The sequence below is a fragment of the Gorilla gorilla genome, chromosome 13 (genome assembly GCF_029281585.2).
Source record: "Gorilla gorilla gorilla isolate KB3781 chromosome 13, NHGRI_mGorGor1-v2.1_pri, whole genome shotgun sequence".
Lineage (NCBI taxonomy): Eukaryota > Metazoa > Chordata > Mammalia > Primates > Hominidae > Gorilla > Gorilla gorilla.
Genome location: NC_073237.2, coordinates 112,009,975 through 112,032,548, shown reverse-complemented (window position 1 = coordinate 112,032,548; position 22,574 = coordinate 112,009,975). Strand labels below are relative to the sequence as shown.

The following is a 22,574-nucleotide window of genomic DNA, read 5'->3' as shown; positions in this document are numbered from 1 at the left end:
TAATTTAAATGTTAATTTCATCTGAAAAACACATAGCTGGAGCATGGTGGCTCATGCCTGTATTCCAAGCAGTTTTAGAGGCTCATGCAGGACAATAGCTGGAGTTTAGAAGTTCAAGACCAGCCTGGGCAACATAGAGAGACCCTGTCTAGAAGAAGAAGGAGGAGGAGGAGGAGAAAGGGGAGGAGGAGGAGAAGGAGGAGGAGGAGGAAAGAGAAGAGAAAAGAAGGAGAAGGAGAGGAAGAGGAGGAGGAGAAGGAGAGGAAGAGGAAGGAGAAGGAGAAGGAGAAGAAAAAGAAATAATTAGCTGGGCATGGTGGTGCACACCTGCAGTCCCATCTGGGAGGCTGAGGTGGGAGAATCACTTGAGCCCAGGCGGTTAAGGCTGCAGCAACCTGCGATGGCAACGCTGCACTCCAGCCTGGGCAGCAGAGTGAGACCTTGTCTCAAAAAAAATACTAATAAAATTTTTAAAAAGACACCTAATATTAATTTTCACATGTTCACCCCTTGCCAGCTTAGTGCAGATACACATCTCCCTAAACCATACTTCATCTTCAAATAAAAACAATAACAGGGCCATATGCCACATAACATAATACAACTATCCTGTGTGCAACTGAAAACACACTAATTCCTTCTCCAGAAAAGGAGATAAAGTACATGAATGATGTTTACTCTTCTTGATATATTGTAAGATAAATACAGTGATGTAAAGTTTAAAATACTTAAATACTATGATATAAAGCCAGTAATCTTATGTTACATGATAAGGCGCTAAGGCAGGGAAGAAAACAAAGATATTTGCTTAACATGTATATTTGCAGTGAGTTGAGTTCATTGATCGGAAGCAATGTTGTGTAAAATACCAAGACAGTAGATAAGGGACCCTGTAACTCCATGGATGGTATTTTTGGCAGAAGCATTGTATGCAGGGACAGCAGATTCATATGCAGATTTTGTCTATTGCAGTGAGAACAAAATACTGCCTTTTCCATGATAGAAGCAGTCCAATGTAATTAATTTGTGACCAGGTAGCTGTCTGACCACCTCACACATTTATTTCTCACAGTCATGATTCAAGTTGTGAGTTCTAAACTCCCAGGGTAGATGAGTTTGTCTTAAATGACAAATCCACCCTAACATACTGTGATGGTTAATACTGAGTGTCAACTTGATTAGATTTAAGGATACAAATTTTTGATCCTGGGTGTGTCTGTGAGGGTGTTACCAAAGGAGATTAACATTTGAGTTAATGGGCTGGGAAAGGCAGACCTACCCTTAATCTGGGTGGGCACAATCTAATCAGCTGCCATCATGGTTAGATTATAAAGCAGGTAGAAACCTGAAAAGAGAGACTGGCCTAGCCTCCTAATCTACATCTTTCTCCCATGCTGGATGCTTCCAGCCCTTGAACATTGGACTCTAGGTTCTTCAGTTTTGGAACTCAGACTGGCTCTCCTCAGCCTGCAGAAGGCCTATTGTGGAACTTTGTGATTGTGCGAGTTAATACTTAATAAACTGCCATATATATATAGAATATATATGTATATTGCATTACTTCTGTCCCTCTAGAGAACCCTGGCTAATATACATAGTAATCCCCCTAAGCTTTTAAATTCCTTTCTCCACATTAAACCAAAGCAAGTATGTATTTCTGACTTGCTAATTATTGGTCACCTTTTGGTCCCTGTTTCAGCCAACCAACAAAACAAACTATTAGAACCCCTTTTAACTCCCTGAGCTGCAACACTGGTTAAGAATCACTGCTTAGTGAGCTTATATGAATAATTTGACTTGATCCAACTTTATGTTCCTTTCACCATTATCCCACACCATTAGTATGTGTTCTCACACATGTTCCCTGGATTTTTGTCTGTATAAATTAGAAAGCACAAAGTAGTTCTTTTGGAATATAGTGCACCTCCTTGTTTTACTCATGAGGATGTATACTTCACCTTTAGGCACCTTCTGGACTTTAGCTATAAGTCTAAAAGCAAAGAGGGATCATGGGGATGGGTCCTGAGGAGAACCATTAATCTTACAAGATAACTATCTCAGGAGAAGCCATTAGAGTTTCTTCAGGCAATACACAGTAAATCCCCTCAAATGGGGATAGAAAAGATGCTTCCACTATGTCTGGAAAGTCTGCTTCCACTGGCAAAAATGATGCAGAATTTAGGGGCTCAACGTCTTAAGCTTCATCAGGATCTTCCCACATATCTCCATTTCATCTTTCAGGAACCCCATTACTTCCTTTGCAGTCAATGTCCACATTTTAACAGAAGGCAACCTGTGAGGTTGGCAGTTCAAACTTGTATTGTAATTCAGCCAGTTGCGTGATAAAGATTTGGTTTTCCACAACCTCAGCCCTGAGCTACAGGAGATAGCGGTCTCCTTCAGAGCTCATATAGAAGCTATCAAGTCATTTACGTAGCACTTGAATTGGGACATTGAATCCTTGAGTTCATCTTTTTCTTTTTCTACTTAATTAAGCAACATTAGGAGCAACCAGCCAATCTCATTATACTTGTTAGTCAGACAGAAGTGTTTAAAAGTATCATATATAATCATGCAGATCCTTCTAAGATTCTTATATGCCATTGATCAATAGTATGCAATGGTGAGATTTTGTGTATCTGTACTGTCAGACCATGCCACAGACCATCAGTACTTTTTCTACCACTGAAAATAGAATCATTAGCACATTTAAATCTAATCAGATTAGAGAGCAGATTTCATAAACCCCACAACCATTCAGAAAACTCATCTTAAAATTCTGTTTCTCTTAAACAATAAACATAAGATGGCAGTCTACAAATTGAAAAAAATTTGCAAACCATATATCTGACAAGGGGTTAATATACTATATTTATGAAGAATTCATACAACTCAATAGTGGGAAAAACATAACCCAATTAAAATACAGGCAAAAAACCTGAATAGACATTTCTCCAAAGAAGACTTAAAAATGGACAACAGGTATATAAAAAGGTGCTTAACATCATTAACCATCAAGAAAATACAAATCAAAACCACTATGGAATATCACCTCATACCCATTAAGAAGGCTATTGACAAAAAGTCAAAAGATAATAAATGTTAGAGAGATTGTGAAGAAAAAGAACTCTCGTAATGCTGTCAGTGGAGATGTAGACTGGCGTCACCAATGTGGAAAACAATATAGAAGTTTCTAAATAAATGAAAAATAGAATTCTCATATGACTCAGCAATATCTTTTCTGGGTATATACCCAAAGGAAATGAAATTACAATCTCATAAAGATATATGTACTCCCATGTTCATTGCATCATTATTCACAATAACTAAGATATAAAAACAACCTAAGTTCCTGTTGACTGGCAAATGGATAAAGAAACTGTACTATATGCATACAATGGACTATTACTTAGCTTGAAATAATGAGAGCTTGCACTTTGCCACAACACGGTTGAGCTTGGAGAACATTATGCTAGGTGAAATAAACCAGACACAGAAAGAAATTTTTCACATTATCTCACTTATATGTGACATTTTAAAAAATTGTTTAAATATACAGAGACAGAGAACAAAACAGTGGTTACCAGGTGAGGTGGTGGGGGAAGAGGGAGGTGCAAGTCAAAGGATATGAAGAAGCAGATATGTAGGATGAACAAGTATACAGATCTAATGTGTAGGATGAGAACTATGGGTAATAAAATTGTACTGCATATGGTATCAGGCTAAATGAATAGATTTTAGCTGCTCTTGCTACAAAAACAACAACCGAAAAAGAAAGGGCATTTTTTTTTACTATCTATGCATATCCCATAACATCATGTTGTATGCCTTATAATAAATATGCACAATAAGTATAAAAAAGAAAGAATATAATACATATATTGAGTTTATAGAAAGAGACTTCTAGAAGATTATTGAACCACTAGATGGAAGGGCCTTGGGTCCCTAAATGACTATCTGAAGCAGATCAGCATCACACTCCTCCCCCAGCATGCCACTGACTATGACATGTGACATGAGTATGTCATGTCTTTTGGCTATGGCATTAGAAAGAGTAATAAACTGTTAAAATATATGTTTTTATTTTTTTATTTTTACTTTTTAAATTTGTTTACCTGTCACCCAGGCTGGAGTACAGTGGTGTGATCTCGGCTCACTGCAACCGCTGCCTCCCAGGTTCAAGCAATTCTCCTGGCTCAACCTCCTAAGTAGCTGGGATTATAGGTGCCCGCCACCATGTCTAGCTGTTTTTTTGTATTTTTAGTAGAGATGGGGTTTTGCCATGTTGGCCAGGCTGGTCTTGAACTCCTGACCTCAGGTGATCCACCTGTCTCAGCCTCCCAAAGTGCTGGGATCCCCGGCCACAATATTGTTAATAAAAAACAAATATTCCTCTAGAACCACTCTCAGTGCCAAAATTTCTATTTGTCAGAATTCTCTAGAGAAGCAGAACCAATAATTATCATCTCTTGGTATCTGTTGGGGGTTGATTCTAGGACCCCTCCATTCTCGAGTATACCAAATCCCAGTGATGCTCAAGTCCCTTATATAAAATGGTGTGGTATCTGTATACAACCTACACATATTCTCATGTATGCTTTAAATCATCTATAAATTACTTATAATACCTAATGCAATGTAAAAGCTATGTAAATAGTTGTTATACTTTATTATTTAGGGAGTAATAAGAAAAGACAAAGTCAGTACATGTTCAGTGCAGATATTCTTTGTTTCAAATATTTTATCTGAAGTTGGCTGCCTCTATATACATACGGAGAGAGAGAGAGAGGAAAGAAAGGAAAGAAAGGAAGAAAGGAAGGAAGGAAGAAAGAAAAATAAAGAAAGAAAGAAAAAAGAAGGAAAGAGAGAGAGAGAGAAAGAAAGAAAATAAAGAAAGAAGGAAAGAAAGAAAGAGAAAGAGACACAGAGAGATATATTTATTATAAGGAATTGGCTCATGTGATTATGGGTACTTGAAAGTCCCGGGATCTACAGGGTGAGTCAGGAAGCTGGAGTGGAGACTGAGGAGAGCTGACAGTTTAGTTCCTGTCTGGACTGTCAGGCTTGAGACCTAAAAAGAGCAAATGTCCCAGTTCAAAGGTCATTAGAAAGAAAGACTTCTCTGTTACTTAGCCTTTTTGTTCTACTTTGACCTTCCATTGATTAGATGAGGCCCACCTACATTAGCAAGGACAATCAATATTCTTTACTCAGCCTACCAATTTAAATGTAATCTCATTCCGAAACATCCTCACAGAAACAGAATAATGTTTGTGTAAATATTTGGGCACCATATGGCCCAGTCAAGTTGACACATAAAATTAACCATCATGGCACTACTAAATCTTGGAGAAGAAACTTCCACCATGGTGGAGCTAGGACTCTTTAAAGATGTAACATTTGAGCAAAAACTTGAATATTGTGAAGGAATTGAAGGAATCATGAGATTCTCATGTAAGAGCCTTTTCCTCAGTTACAGAGGGAAGACCAGAGCCAATGACCATGAGTCACAGCGGGTTACATGCTATAGGAATAGCAAGGATGCTAAGATAGCTTGTGTGAGAATGAATGTTGGAAGCAGTGATAATAAAGTTCATAGATATAGCCAGGGGTCAGATCATGCATGGCTTTGTAGGACATCAAAAGGCACATCGATTATATTCTATTTGTGACAAGTAAGGACTAGAAGAATTTGAGCCGGGAAAGGACATTCAGTGCTTTGAGAAAAAAACATAAGATTAGGAGACAAGAATAAAAGTAGGAAGATCAATTGAGAGCCTGTTTGTATAATTCAGTTTCATTTTCTTGAAATTAGACTACAGAATGTATACTGGCGGGTTGCGGTAAGTGTCCCAATTTGAATGCTGCTCACTACGTAGACAGCCCAATCTTTCACGTGTACCTTCCTTAAGAATTCTGGAGTAAAGTGTGGAAGCTGACATACATTAAGGTTCTGATATTAGAACCTTAATGATCTCAGAGGGCAGATATTACTCTCAGGATTTCCTTTGCAGCATTAGGAGCTGTAGGCTCATTAGACTCCAAATATGTGAACCACCACCACATGTCAACTTTGATTTAAAGCAAAGGAGCTGGCATTGCTTGAAGGTGAGGTCACTGGAATCGGAGCCTTGATGAAGTTTCTCAGAAAGAAAACATTGTGCTGTGTTTGTGTCTCCCTCACATTCCTCTTTCCCCCTCGCCTCACTTCCCACCACATGTGGGTTGGCTGTTCCTAAGGCCCCAGGGACTGAAGGAAAGGCGTTGAGTTTGGAGCATATCAAAGAGTCTACACAAAACCAGGGAGAAGTCCCCCTCAACCTGGGCACAGTTTTCCAAGGAAAGATATTCTAATTTTGATGGGAGAAAGAGACTGGGAGAAGAAGCTACTTCAGCCTGTTATAGAAAACAACTCTTGGTGTGTGTTCATGGAATTCGCTACATAATAAGGAAGCTGATTCTCCAGCTGTGAGTCAGAGTCTGGCTGATGTAAAACGATGAAAGAAAAAGCCCCTAGAGGTTTACACACAGGCAAAATTTCCAGGATTGTGTCCCCATTAACAAAGGCTGGGACCAGGGAGTAAGGTTACCTGGGTTTCAAGATCAGTCCATTCACAGGGGTCATGCAAGACTGAGCTAGTTAATTTTCTCCTTTGGCTTCAGTGTCCTCTTCTGTAAAGTACGGGTAATAATGTTATTTTGTTTGTAGGGTTAATATGAGGATGAGAAGACATAATGCATGGGAAAATGCTTTGTAAATTCCAAAGCTATTACCAGTATAAGTTTGTTTTACTTCATACCATTCAACTAATATTTATATTGAAAATCCCTTTGCTTCTATTCCTGTTCTAGGTCTGGAGATTGAACCACAGTCAAGTACCTAGTGGAGACAGAAAGTTAAAATCATGTTGTTTGTTTGTAAAAGTGAAAGTGTTGGTTGGGTGTGAACAGTTTGATTTCTTAGAAGTGAGTTGGAACTCACCTTAGAAGATAGTTATTGATTGTATATCCAAAATTCCTTTCTACTCCAGTCTTTGTCTCAGAAGATGCTATTATATGATACCCATCCAATTGCTCAAAACAAAAGCCTAGGAGTCTTTGTTGATTCTTTTATTTTTTTCTTTTTTTGAGACAGAGTCTTGCTCTCCTGCCCAGGTTGGAGTGCAGTGGCACGACCATGGCTCACTGCAGTCTCAAATTCCTGGGCCCAAGTGATCCTCCCACCTCAGTCTCCCAAGTAGCTAGGACCACAGGCATGCACCATCACCACACATGGCTAGCCCAGCCTTTTTTTTTTTTTTTTTTTTTTAGATAGAGGGGTCTCCCTACGTTGCCCAGGTTGGACTCAAAAGTCCTGCGCTTGAGCAATCTTACTGTCTCAGCTGCCCAAAGTATTGGGACTATAGGCATGAACCACTGTACCCTGCCAATTCTTTTCTTTACTCCTTCCACATCCAGCCTATCAGAGAGTCCTATTTCCTCTGCCTGAAGAAAAGATCTTGAAATCTCTCCTCCCCTGCCCATCTCTACTGCTGTCACTCTGATGCAAGGCCTTCTGTCACTGCCTACATGAAAGTTACCAACTGCTTTCTCTGCCTCCAGTATTATCATCTATCCTACAGCAAACAGGTCTCTTAAAGATACCTTACCATTTCTTCAAGAAGCTGAGGTAGGAGAATCACTTGAACCCCGGAGGCAGAGATTGCAGTGGTCGCAACACTGCACTCTAGCCTGGTGACATAGCGAGACTCCGTCTTAAAAAAAAAAAAAAAATGCCATACCATTTCTTGCTAACCCCTCTAACCGCCTAGATTTCAAACTCCTTAGCATGGCCACTCATGCCTTATGTCATCTGGCCTCTGTCTTCCAGCTAATTGCTCTCTCCAGTGGTTTAGTCTACTATAAGTACACTGGCATTCTTGCTGTACTTCAAGAGAATGTTACTACTATGTTGGAGCATTTCACTGGCTGTTTCCTTTTCCTGAAAAGCTCTGATCCCAGATCATTGCCTCCTTCTCAGGTCTCAGCTCAAATGTCTTGACCTCAGAGAAGCTTCTGTCACCACCCAATATAACGACTGCCAGCCTAGTCACTTTCTGACTATGCTGCTTTTTGTTTCCTGTGCATTTATCATTATTTGCAATGATCTTGTTCAGTTGCTTACATCTTTGTTGTCCATGGTCACCTATCTCAGAAACTCTATGGGAACTGGCATCTTCTTTATCTATCTAGTTCAGTACTGTACCTGGCTGCCAATCTCACCATGATACACAGGAAACCTGGTCAGGTCCACAATCAATAGCTTCAGAGTGGATCCAAAGGCCCCTTTTATTTTTAGAAAAGCACATTATAGTACCTTTTAGGGCTAAATCTAAAAATCTAACCCACCTAAATCCACCCTAGTTATGCAGGAATATCTAAGGTGAATGACAGGATCTAAGGTAAATTCTGCAGATTTAGAGAAGTTTTCTGTTCAGTGATATCAATTGGGTGTTTTTTGTGTTTTTAAAAAAACAAATCATACTTCAGAAAATTGCTTCCCTGGAAAACAATATTTTTCCTAAATTTGGATTTTGACTTGCCCAGTGCTATAAATCATAGGGTGTTCTTGTGGAGTTATCAGCAGCTGCATACAAAAGGAGAGTAGATGGAAAGGAATTGTCAGCAGGGGTTTGTTGATTGGATATGTTCATCATCTCACTCTGGTGAAAAGCTTGTTAAAAAAAGAAAAAAAGGAATGAACAGAACTCAGCATTGGAAAGAATACAGACTGAATACCCTTACTTGGTATTATTTACCAAAGCATAGACATGTACCAAACAAGGAAGATTGTCTACTCTGGATCAAGGGGCCATAATAAGTGTAAGCGGGTAAGTGTAAGGTTAAGTTTAAGGTGAGTAAGTGTAAGATGAAGCAAATGTATATTCTCTGTCATCAGTTACACAGGAAATTTTGTAATCCTGTTGCAGAAGATGAGGCCTGGGGCAAAATGGCTTTAGAAAGGGAGAACAAGGCCAGGCGCGGTGGCTCACACTTGTAATCCCAGCACTATGGGAGGCCAAGGTGGGTGGACACCTTGAGGCCAGGAGTTCAAGACCAGACTGGTCAACATGGCAAAACCCCGTCTCTACTAAAAATACAAGAAAATTAGCTGGGCGTGGTGGTGCATGCCTGTAATCCCAGCTATTTGGGAGGCCAAGGCAGGAAAATTGCTTGAACCTGGGAGGCAGAGGTGGCAGTGAGCTGAGATCATGGCACCAACCTCCAGCCTGGGCAATAGAGCAAAATTCTGTCTCAAAACAAGAAAAGAAAAGAAAGAGAGAGAAAAAAAGAGAGAACAAAAATTTTCCACTTTTATTTATTTATTTATTTTAATTTTTTTATCTTTTCCTGAGACAGAGTCTCGCTTTGTCGCCCAGGCTAGAGTGCAGTGGTGCAATCTTGGCCCACTGCCACCTCTGCCTCCCGGGTTTAAGCAATTCTCCTGCCTCAGCCTCCTGAGTAGCTGGGACTACAGACACATGCCACCACGCCTGGCTATTTTTTTTTTTTTTTTTTTTGTATTTTTTAGTAGAGACCGGGTTTCACCGTGTTAGCCAGGATGGTCTCCATCTCCTGACCTCGTGATCTGCTCGCCTTGGCCTCCCAAACTGTTGGGATTACAGGCATGAGCCATTGCTCCCAGCCAAGTTTCCACTTTTCTATGGGGACATTACATAAGACTAATGTCAAGTGTCAAGTAAAAGGCAGATGCTTGGAAAACCCCATGCAATTGTTGGGGGAGATGAGTGGGGGTGGGATGGCATTGGGAACTGATACCTGCTTTTAAAGGAAGACTGAGAGCTAGTCAGGTATGAGTAGGTAAGGAACCATGGCATTGCATTTGGCCTGTGGATTCTGAATGAAGCCACTTCCAGTGGCAATTATAAGTTACTCTCTGTGTTGTGTATCAGTTTCATTATCCCCAGCTTCTTAGGAGTGTCCCCTCACCCTTGGTCAAGTCAGGAGGTAAGAATGATCCCAGTCTACTGAGGACACTGTGCCCACTGGAGTGGCAATCTGGTGAGGACCAATGGCAACCAACGAAGTTAGATGATACCACAACCAAGAGGCAGATGGCAGGAAATAAATAAAGAAATGGCTCTGTCTACATGTGCTAAAGTGGAACTTGGAAAATCCCCTACAGGATCAAGAGGCATAGGTGGGGTGGAGCACCATTTTTTGGCAAGTAGGCTGGCTGAAGCTGATACTAGAGTAATTTTGCTATAAAAGGAAATGTGGCTTATTGTAGAGTACTGAGCTGCTTGTCTAGAGGAAAACAGCTCACACAGAGATGAGGAAGACACAGCTCACAGGATACTTACAGTTGGAATAAGCTATTTCAGTGCCTTTCAGGACTCACATAATCCTTTCGATGCCCCTCAGTGAGCTATGCACAAGTGTTCATTTTTCAATTCCCATTTTGGAAAATAGCTGAGCCCTTTACAAAGCCTAGCAAGAACTCCACATGGGAGGAAACATAGAAAAGGGCTTCTGAAAACTTATCCTGAAGAAACAAATTATTCAGTCTGGAAGGGAAGATGAGTCAATCACACATTCCAGAAGAGGTAAGTTACCCAACATATTCTTATGTTGCACACAGGCCTGGCTCCACAAGCATGAGATAAGTGCAGCCACACAGGACCAACACTCGGAAAGGCACCGTACTTTGGGCTTAAAGCTCCACAGTCACTTTCTTGAAATCCTTAATTTTTTGTTTGAACTTGTATTGTGGAAGTGAAATCTGATAGGACGATGGAGCATGTTTCAGGACTTGGAGTCTTAGTCCTATGGACCCGGCAGCCTGCTGCCTTCTCACCTCCCCTGGATAGGTTTTCAGCCACCTGCTCCAGGTCCCTGGTACTTAGTACCTGGGATTCCAGCCAGCCATCCCCTCCAAGCCCCTGCTCTGTGACTGTTGCTGCCCTCCAGCCAGGATTGTGAGGACCCTGGTAGTGTCATCAGGGGTGAGAAGCCTATGTTCACTGTCATCATCCATCTCCAGTTGGGGTCTGCTCATGGTGCAGGGTGGGCAGATCAGGATCAGATGTTCATGCCCTGTGGTGTCTCTAGGAGTGTACGGCAGCAACATTCCCTGCCACGGGTTAGTCCCAGTATTAGGACTGAAATTCTTTAGTGGTTTCCTATCCCAGTGGGTTGGGGCAATGAACTCTGGAAAGAAAAGACTGAATTCTGTGCTCCCAGTTAGGGCATTCCACTCCAGTGTGGAGGTTGATGGGAAAGAGAACCAGGCAGCAAGATGCACACAGCAGATTATGGGACAGACCTTGGTCACCTGGGAGGGTCTGCTCACATGCAATGAGTATCTTCCTGTTAGAGGGTGACATTGAATAGTGTTAAATAAAGTGTATAGGAGGGCATAGGTTTGGACTGAGCTCCTGCACTCGGCCAAACAGACAGAACCAAAGTGGAGTTACTTATGTGGAAGTTCCGCACCACCAAGCCAAAACTAAGTTGTTTATCTGACTTTTCAAGAAGTCAGAAGTGAGAGAAATAATAGCTAAATCCCCAAACAGGCCAGTTTTACCCTGATAAGAAAGTCACATTTGCTTTAACTTTTACGAGAAAAATAACTTTGAAACAACCAACCCACTTTTTATTCTGTTTCTGCTTTCCTCAGCCCTTTTCTGTCTATTAAGTGAACTTCCTCTGCTCAACTCATCAGAACACTCATACTATTTGATAAAATGAGGTGCTGTCCAATTCTGGAATAGCAAAAGAAACCCAATTAAGGTCTTTAAATTTATTGTAATTTTGTCTCTTGACAATAGCAAACAATATGACAACTCGGGAGGAGACTGGTGAAGAAGGAAAATATTACATTTTAATATAGTTTGTGGCACTTTTTATGTTTGTTAAACAAGGAGCCTCACAAATTATATAGCCAGCCTTGGTGGCATGCATAGTTTTGTGGCTCTTCAGATAGTCCTTGTGTTCCTGCCTACAGCCTTTATCTGCCCAAGAAGGCAAGCCTGGACATTTCTCAAAGACAGTGCCAGGTCTTAGAATGTTGAAAAGCTGAGAAATCTGGTGATAGAGGCAACAGAGAAGGATAGGAGCAAACCAAGCATTAGTAGAAAGTCTGAGAAGATACGAGCTGTCCCCAAAGTTTCAGTTTAGCCAGCTTACTGCACTTTCTAGAAATGGGTGGGAAGAGCGCCTAAGCAAAATCTATCCCTAAAAAACCAATATGCAGAACTATGTGAAGTCAACAGCATGGCTAGAGGGTGTGTTTCTTACTGGATTCTGAGGGGGTTTTTAGGTGTTTTTTTCACCCAAATATGCCCAAGACAAACTTAAATGTTACACTTATAAAACTCCAATACATCAGAGAGGAGAAAGCAAAAGAAACGTCTTAGCGTTCACCCCATACAATTTACAGATGAGGAGTAGATCTATACCACTGCCAAGGGGGGCAGAAGAAATGCTCAAGTGTATTAGAATAACCTGGTTAGTGACAGAATTTGGAAAAGAACTTCTGAGACTCAATCCAGGGAAGTTTCCATTAAATCTGAGTTTGTTTCTTTCTTTTTCTTTCTTTCTTTCTTTCTTTCTTTCTTTCTCTTTCTTTCCTTCCTTCTTTCCTTCTTTCCTTTTCTTTTCTTTTCTTTCTTTCTTTCTTTCTTTTCTTTCTTTCTTTCTTTCTCTTTCTTTCTTTCTTTCGTTGGCTTTCATTTTTACAAATATTAAATGTGAAAAGGCCAGAATTTGCCTTAAAATATGATACCATGTGTGGAGTGTCTGCTTGCTACATGACAGGCCTTGAACATTCACAGTTTAACATACAACAGTGTTAGAAACATATTATCATGACCCCATTTACAAGAGAGGATGTGAAGGCACAGAGAGTACAAATTGTGTAGTCTGTATATAAGCTGAGATTTAAATCCAGGTTAGTATACTCTAAGCCTGTTATAATGGGTTCAGTGAAACCCAAAATTCAAATCCACCTGGAACCTGTAAATGTGACCTTATTTGAAAAGAGGGTCTTTGCAGCTGTTGATCTGAGGTCATCCTGGATTACTTGGATGGGTCCTGAATCCTGGATTACCTGGATGGGTCCTGAATCCAATGAAAAGTGTCCTGATAGGATACAAAAGAAAAGATATAGGATATGGTTTGCCTGTGTCTTCACCCAAATCTCACTTGAATTGTAGCTCCCATAAACCCTACATGTCGAAGGAAGGGGCCTGATGGGAGATAATTGAATCATGGGGATGTTCACCTCCATGCTGCTGTTCTTGTGATAGTGAGTTCTCATGAGATCTGATGGTTTTACAAGCGGCTTTTTCCCCTTTTGTTTGGCACTTCTCCTTCCTGCCATCCAGTGAAGAAGGGCTGTTTGCTTCCCCTTCCACCATGATTTTAAGTTTCCTGAGGCCTCCTCAGCCAGACAGAATTGTGAGTCAATTAAACCTCCTTCCCTTATAAATTAACCAGTCTTGGGTAGTTCTTTATATCAGCATGAGAATGGACTAATACAGACACACAGAGAAGATGATGTAAAGATAGAGGCAGAAAACTGGAATGATGTGTCTATAAGTCAAAGAATGCCAAGGATTTCTGGCAGCTCTTAAAAGCCAGGAGAGAGGCATGAAACAGATTCTCCTCAAAGCCTCCAGAAGGATTCCACACTGCTGACACCTTGATTTTAGACTTCTGCCCACTGACCTATGAGAGAATAAATTTCTGTTGGCTTATGCCACCAAGTTTGTGATAATTTGTTATGACATCCCTGAGAAACAAATGCCTTTCTTTTTCACATCTTATAGGTTTATATATATACTTTTCTTTGTTTTGCTCCCTTTTAGTTTCAAGGCTTGTCCTGACAGGAAGATTCTATAGATAATGGATAAAAAGGAATTAAAAGAAAACATCTCATATCTGATTGCTATTTTCAAAGCCATTTCTGGATCAGTTGATTCCATTACACAAGCAAGAATTCTTAAAATGAATTTCCTTGGAAAAATGAGAGGAAGCACCCAGAATAAATTACAAGCCATTGCTCCAGTTGCTTTTTGTTTAAAAAAAAAAAAAGAAGCACAGACCACTGAAATGATTCATAAATCATGTGATTTTAATACTGCAGATACCATACAAAACTTTGTTGTTTACCAGGACTTTTATTTCACATGCATGATCTCATATCATTCCCAAGTCAAGCCTATATTTTTGTGTTATTTTATTCATGAAAATACAATGGATCAGTGAGTTACCTTCCCAGGGTACCATGATTAGTATGTGTTAGAATAGGGACTTAAGCTCAGCTCACTTGCTCAAATGCTTTTACCGTTATGAAATAAAGGCACAGCCCCCTCATATTCTTGATGGAGAAGTGACTTACTTGTTGAACTTTTTGTAGAAGTAGAAGAGAAGCCAAAAGACAATTGGAAGGATTACACTCCAGACTTTTGCTTTTCTTATCTGGTCTGGTTCAAAGCATTTTCTGAATAAAGGAACATTTTATTGTGTGAGGCATTTTGGAATTCAAAATTGGGATTAAAGTCATAAAACTACCAGATGTTTTAGAGCAGAATCTCTAAACATGCTAGAGAATGTACTGTGATGCCCGCCACTTAAACAACTTAAACACATTTGAGACACAGACTTGGAAGAGGAGCCTCATTTTTCTAGTTTCCACAAATGGTCATATTCAGGGTAGTACTAAAATGGGAGTGGGGGAATGCTTTGAAGCTTATGACGTTTGTACACTTTTCCCTGCCTTTATAACTTTGATCCTATCCCTGAAACAGAAGATATTGTCATCATTTTACAGATGAGGAAATTGAGGCTTAGAGGAATCTAATGACTTACCCAAGGTAACAGAGCAAGAAAAGCTTCGTCGCTGGGATTCTGATTCTGGATTTACACACTCCTCATTCCATCAGACTTCATAATGAAATCACACTGTAGAGGTGAATTTAATTCCTGTTAATGGACCAGAAATGTTATGAAGTGTCATCTGCAGGGTAGGACGCTGAGTGACAGAAATCATTAATGGCTCCAAGTAGCTCACAGTCAAGTAGGAGAAAGGGGAAAAAAATGCCTCAGCACAGTACCTACATTACAACTACCATTCCGAAGGCAGTTGTCCCTCTGTATCTGTAGGGAATTGGTTAAACAACCTTGAGAGTACACCAAAATCCAAGGATGCTCAAGTCTGTGTTATAAAATGGTGAGGTATTTGCATATAATGTATCCACTTCTTCTGTATAATTTAAATCATTTCTTGCCTACTTATAATACTTAATACAATGTAAGTGCTTTGTAAATAGGTGTTTAACTCTATTGTTTAGAGAATAAAAACCAATAATGAGTCTGTACATGTTCAGTAGACATGCAATTATTTTTTACTATTTTCAACCTGTAATTGGTTGAATCTATGGATATGGAACCCATGGATGTGGAGAGCCAACTTTACTTAAAATTTTAACAGTTTATACCTGACCCTTTACCATCAGCTCTGTGTAGTTAGGCACGTATTCTGTACTATCTAGCATGCCAACTAGAAACAACAAGGTTCTGACTATTAGTAATTAATACAATACACAAATGTACTAGCTGTTTTATTTAGAATGCTGATAATTGACAATTCCAGGGCTGGTTCTGTGGCTCAATGATGCCATCAAGGACCTAGGTTTTTATCTATGTGCTTTTCACTTCATGGTTATAGAATAGCTGCTCCAGCACCAGACCTCACATACTAGTGTCCTAAAGCAAGGCAATAAGAGTTCTGTAAAACGGTTCTCTTTTTATCACAGACTTACTCTGAGCCAAGCGTTGTACTTCTCTTATTTAATTCTCATGGAAACAAAACAACCTTGAGAATATCATATTTTCTACACCTTACAGGTAAGGCAGCTAGAGGGGTTATTCAGTTTGTCCCAAGTATGAGCTCAGAATTCAAACTCAGGTCCAAAATATTCTGAAGGGTAGGGCTTTAACCATCAAGATGCTATGAAACTTGCTTTGCTAAACATGATAAAACCATTAAGGTAAAATGCATACATTAATCATATATTTGTAGGCTTATCATATAGTGGTTCAAATAGTCAATAAGATTTATTTCCCTCCTTCATTTTACAGACAAGGACACTGTAGGAAAGAAAAAAGAGAATCTTTGAAAGTCATACCACTGTTTAGTGGAGAGCCAGGTCCCAGGCCTAAACTCACGTCTCCTGCTCCGCCTTTCTCCTTTTATCCCCTTGGTTTTATTCTATTTCTGCCTACGACTGGATGGGCCTAAGATGAGTATATGCTTTATATGTTTCAGTGAGAAGGTGGGGAAAGGGAAGTAGAGGGGTACACTTTGCTGCCATATCTCAGGCAAGGCTCGAATACCAAGAATTTTCCTCCCTTTCTCATAAGAAAATGTCAGGAAAGAAACCACTTCAAGATGCTTCTGTCTTCCTATGCAGGGGGTAGGGGTGGGAAGGAAGGAAAAAGAGAGAAAGAAAAGAAAGTAAAAGCCTAGAATGTCTTTCCATCTATATTACCAGAAAAAAACTCTTTTAACCACTGCTTACCTGCTTACATCAGATGAGAGACTTTTTAAAATCATTTTTCTTTTTCTTTTTTTTTTCATACCTTCACTTCCTGAGGTTTAAGACAGTGCTGGTGAACATAAGCAAATGAGGTGGAACAGTGTGCTTAGGTTTGCCCTGGCTGAGAGAATCATTCCTCTAATGTTCTTTCTATTCTTTTCTCATTCTTGGCTATGCTGTTGTCACTTTCTCTGCACTGAAATCTTTCCAAGCCTCATGATTCCTTAAGTCTTATGTATGGTCCATAAAAAATAGACTCATGATTCCTTGTTTTGGTAGCAATTTTCAATTAGCTTTAACCCTGGTGATCCTCTCCAAGGTCCTGTGATTTTTGTTGCCTCATTTAATGTAACTGATGAATTTGGGTGGGGCATGGAGTAGAACCTAATAAAGAATTGTACCTCCGTAATGGAAAACAAAAGCCAATAATATTTTTACATACATTCTGAAAAATTTAAACTATAGAGAGAATGTAGCATGCATATTGGGGTCTTAAATCAGCCTAATTTTCCAGACAAATTAGATAATTAACAAAGATCTTCTTAAAGGGTCATTAGCAAAGTAAGATTTGAACATGTGACAATTACAATACATGTTTTTCTCATAAAACAGCCAACATGATGACTAGTAATTAACCTCAGAACTGACAGAGCATTATTCCTTCTGTTTCTTTCCCAAGCAAAATTGTACCAAAATTGCAAGGAAATCCCAAGGGTTCTGTTAATTTTCTCAGTGCAAATTAATTTTATGTATTTATTATTTATACCATACATTTGACCAAACAAAATCTATCTGGCGTCTCAGTGGTAATGTCAGTATCTTGAAATCGTATTTATTTCTCACAATCTATAGTAAAATGATTTCAAGTCATATCTCCTGCTTATAGAGATAATATGTCTAGTTTTTTTTATAAAACAGGAGCTCTAGATAATATATTGTGTTTATTAAATGGAAGGTAACTAGCATTTTTTGAGCACATATAAAGTGCTAGGTATGAAACTAGATGACTTTTTCAGTTCATTTGATTCTTCCAACAACCTTCTTGGATAGGTTTTATTAATCCCATTTCATGGGTAAGAACCCTGAGGATTAGAGGAAAGTAAAATTATTGGAATAGGATCCATCTGGTTTCTAATCCTGTGCTTTCTTTTACACCACAGTGCATATGCACACACACTTACAAACATGTACTATAAGCCCATTTATATTTTGTACTACAATTCTTCTAATATGACTGCAAGGTAGAGCATGAAAAATGATCCGTTTAGGTTGAGTCCTTCTAGAGTCACACATTCAAAGTCAACAAATGCAAGGCATACCATTGTCATTTGTGATCCTTTCCAAATATCTAAGTGTATCTCTGAGAGATATAACCTGTGCTAGCTTGGTGGCACTCATTGCATAGGCTAGCCATGAACCTTTTCGAAGAATGTGGAGAAGGAATGGCAAACAAAATGTGGCTGCATCCTATCCATCTTCTTGGGTTGCCTGGGTGTTTCTTCCTCCAGGAATCATTCCAACTGCAAACTGAGTGTTTCTTTTTCCCTGAATTCCCTTTTTTAGAACAGTGTTGCTACAACACTCATATACATACAAATTATCTGGAACATATGTTAAAATGCAGTAGGTCTGAGGTGGTGCCTGAGACCCTGCATTATTAAGCTTCCAGGCGATACTGATGCTGCTAGTCCATAAACTACTCATTGAATATAGCAAGAGTTTCGAGCACTCTCCACTTCTTGCCTAATCTGATTCTTTTTTAAATTTATAGGCCTTACTTCTCCAACTGAATTATTGTCATTTTTTGGCTATCTGATTGCAGCTTTAAAAATTCATGTTCAAGAACGTCCCTGAACAATCTAAATGGACATTCAGTGACACTATCACATACACTTGTTTTAAATATTGGAATGGGATTTATCGTTTCTCTCCACACCCCTATCCCCGCCCACACACATTATAGAGTAAGAATGTAATTTTTTTTCAGCTGGAACCCACACATTAAAATATTACGTGATACAGAGTAGACAAACTCTTTTTTTCTTACTACCAATTTCATTTTCTTTCTAGTTAATGTAAGATTCTACCATAAACATGGTATGCTAACTCTAGTAGTTTTCTGTGTTCTTTAAAGTTCATTATTTTTGTAGTTTATAGCAGAGCAGTTAGGCTGAATTGAGGGCTACTAACAAAAAATGCCATATTAAACCAAAAGCTTTTGTGTATGGATACAAGTGTCTGTGTAAGTATAAAATATAAAATAAATTATATATATTTCCACTTGGATTCCTATCCTGTCTGTGCTGTTTTTTGAGATTCTTGGTTAAAATTAAGTAAAGCACAATCTTTTTCCTGGGAAGAAAAAATCCAGTATTGATTTTTCTTTATTGACCAATCATACATTGCAGCATAAATATTTATGATGGCTACACATAATAAAAAGAATAAGTTAAATACCACAGAGGAAAATGAAATGTAAATGGGAAATGATTCCTCGTGGGTAATACATCACTTTATAATCTTATGTTACTCTAAGAAGCACCTAACAGCTTTCTAGAATCAATGCTCAGATTACAAAACCTTCATCATCACAAACAGACATTTGCAATTTGGTCTCCTGTCCTCTTGGGGCTCACCCGTGTCAGGTTTATTTGGCGATTTAGCAAGTGAAATACAATATATATGCAAAGCCCTTCTAAAGTGGTCGGGTGTTTAAATTGAACTCTTCTAATATTTTAGAGCATTTTTGTAGATTCCCCAAATGTCAGAGTTGAAAGGAGCCATAGAGATCATTATTCCATGGTTCTTATTTTATGGTGAAGGGAAAGAAAATACAGAGAGGAAAAGTGCTGGTCTGAGATCACACACAGCACGTTGTTAGTTGAGCAAGAGTTGTATGTGGCTCCCAGTCTTCCAGTACAGTGTCTCTCCTGAGCAAGTCTCTAATTTTGGAGAGCAGAGAGTGATGTGGAAAGGGCAGCAGGGATGCAGTATGAGTAGAGTGTGGATAGCTCAGATAATAAAAGATGAATTTTCCTTAAATACTTAGCCAGGCAGGTTTAAAATTCTAAAGGACACAGTAAAAGAGTAAACAGCAGCTCTTTTTTTTCTGGAGTTGTTAATGACTTGGTTAGAATATATAGAGACAGCCATTTGGTTGGACATCAATTTCTGTCTTATTTATCTCAGAAGGCTGGTGAATGATACTGAAGGGTTTTCAGTATCACTCTCTAAAAGTCTTTAAGTGGTAGTCACAAAGATGTTTAAGAAAAAGTGGGTCCTCACTGCCACCTTCTTTTCCATTACTTAGTCTTGTGAGGCAAGTAACTTCCATTTTTATAGACTTAGCCCCTTTTGATAATTCAAGAAGGTGGAAGATGGGATACCCCAGTAAATATTATCTACAGAGTTAGAGATTCTAAATGTGCAATGCATATGTGTTTGTGAGCAATATTAGTAAATTAAAATTTATGTTATACAGTTAAAAATACACTATGCATTTATCTTCTACATACTATTTATGGGAAAGAGAAAGAGAACATAGGACTTCTGCCTTTTTTATTATCTTTCAGTCTCCTCCCAATTATTGTAGCAGGAAATATATAACGCCTCCCTTCTCTGTCATCAACCTCCTTAAACATGCTTACTGAACAAGATTCTCAAATGGCAAATGGTTATGAAAATACACTTCAGTGAGATAACTTCAGGGATCAGACATATATCTAAACTGGGTAGAGATTATAAACCCTTTATTCAAAACTGTTATGTTTGTCCTCAAAAGGAAGTGCTTTTTGGGTGAAATATGTGTGTCTCTGTGTCTGTGTGTGATTCTGTCTATCTATCTATCTATCTGTCTGTCTATCTATCTGCATATATGTATTTTTAAAGAAAAGAGCAGAAGAAAGTAATAGCTGCTATCTTGCATCAAAAATGCAGATATTCAAGGTAACTTGAGTATTCATACCAGGTCAGCAATCCAATGCAGTTTGAGAGTTAAAAGAACTCCCTCAATAGCTCTAAAACCAGAGTCCGGATGACGAAAAGGATACCTGATGTTTGAATTGCCTTTGCAACTACATTTTTTAGGGCGTTCAAATTGCTGCTCGCTAACATTTATAGTTCTCTGCAGCCATAATATACCTCCATGGGATTTGAAAGGAGATCAAAGAAGCAGGAAAGATATTTCTATTCCCAAATTCTTACTAGGAAAAGATTGGTACGTGTCAAGTAGCTTTTAATGTCCACAAACCCAGTTCTGTATACACACAAGGCCATTTCCATTAGTAAAACCTACACTTTTCTCATCGAAAATCTGTTCAACTCCAAAGAGGAAAGAAACTCTGCTGTGAATGTTAATAGTTATAGATGTTAGCCTTCAAAGGAACTTTCTCAACATTTTAAGTCCCTTTCCCATTGGTTACAGAATATAAACATGCCTTTTATTAAGAGAACTTGCTCTACATAAATTCCTACTTTTGCTTAAATAACTGAAGTAGATGCAGGAAAAGTAGAATATTTTAAAGAAAGGATTTTTCACTTTGTAAACAAGGCTCGACAAATTTCAGAAAAGCATACCATATGCATAGCATATCTCTTCTCTAAGATCCACATTGCACATATATTAAAATGGAACAGAAGCAAAAGTAAACAAATTAAAATGATTTTCTCTACAGAGGAGGGAGGAGACAAATAGAGGGTACAAATAAAATCTAGATTTCTCTGAATGTATCTCATTTTGTAAATTTTACTTTGGAGCCATAGTAAATATATTACATCATTCTAAAAAAATAAATCAAAAGAAACCGGGAAATATATAAAAATTGAAAGCAAAACATAATAAATGGATGTGTGTATTCAGTTGGTGACAAAGACACACACGAAAGATTTATTTTAGTTGACTATAAAGCACAATGAAGTGGAAATATACATCAAGAACAAAATAAAATGCAAGAAACTTCTTAACTTGCTTTCAACAGTCATATTGATAGTAAAAACATTGGCTTGTATTCTAATATTATTAGCTATTTTAATTGGATAAAACATATAAGTGCTTGGGAACCAAAATTTTTCATCAGATAATTTAAAATCAAGATGTTAAACAAACCAAAGATTACCCAATTTTGAATTAGAAATAGTATGACTTTGTGAAATATTTTATCTTAAAAATACACATATTTCCTAGTTCTGTCCACAAAAAGCATTAGAAACAACGTTTGACCAGTACTAACCAGTAGCAAGAAGTCCCTCTAATTTCCAGGTGACTGCTTCAAGATGTCAGTTCCCACTAACGAGAACAAGGGCACCTTGAAGAAATGATTAATTACTTCCGGATCTGGTGTCAGAAACTTACAAGATGAGCCTGAGATATTGTATCATACCTAGAAAGCAACTCTATTAAGAAATGAGAACATGTCAAAAGGACTTAGGAGTTCCCCAAAAATATTCTCAGGAGTTGGCCAAAAAGTGGGAGAGTTTGGGCCATGAAAACACTAATAACTGAAATAGATTAAAATATATACAATGTTTTATAATCCATGAGTTCATAAGGATACCTTTAAACAAAAATCACAAACTCACATTTTTCACCTTTGTATGAGCCAATATATTCTGAAAACTTCTAAACAAGAAGAAAAACGCAATCATTAATTCTTCTTCTCCATAACTGTATATTATTATCCAAATATTTATGGAAGATATTTCTTTATAGAACAATTGCTGCTGTTAAACCTAGGGGTAATAATAGAATCTTAACATTTTGGCATCCCTCATGAAATAATAATAAATCTAGGCAATGAACATTCATGGATTTTAAAACCTTAGGTGAAATGCCAATGAGGAACTTTAAAAAGTTTAATCATCATTTAGCTCCTACTTATAAGTGAGAATATGCAGTATTTGGTGGAGAGTTCTGTATATTAGCTAAATGATGAGAGCACATGGACACATAGAGGGGAACAACACACACTGTGG

General features: G+C 38.5%; 1 long non-coding RNA gene across 1 annotated transcript in view; it reads left to right on the top strand.

Moving 5' to 3' along the window:
- Positions 1–22,574, top strand: part of LOC109028278 (uncharacterized) — a 135,295-nt gene that overhangs the window by 64,167 nt on the left and 48,554 nt on the right. The window lies entirely within an intron of this gene.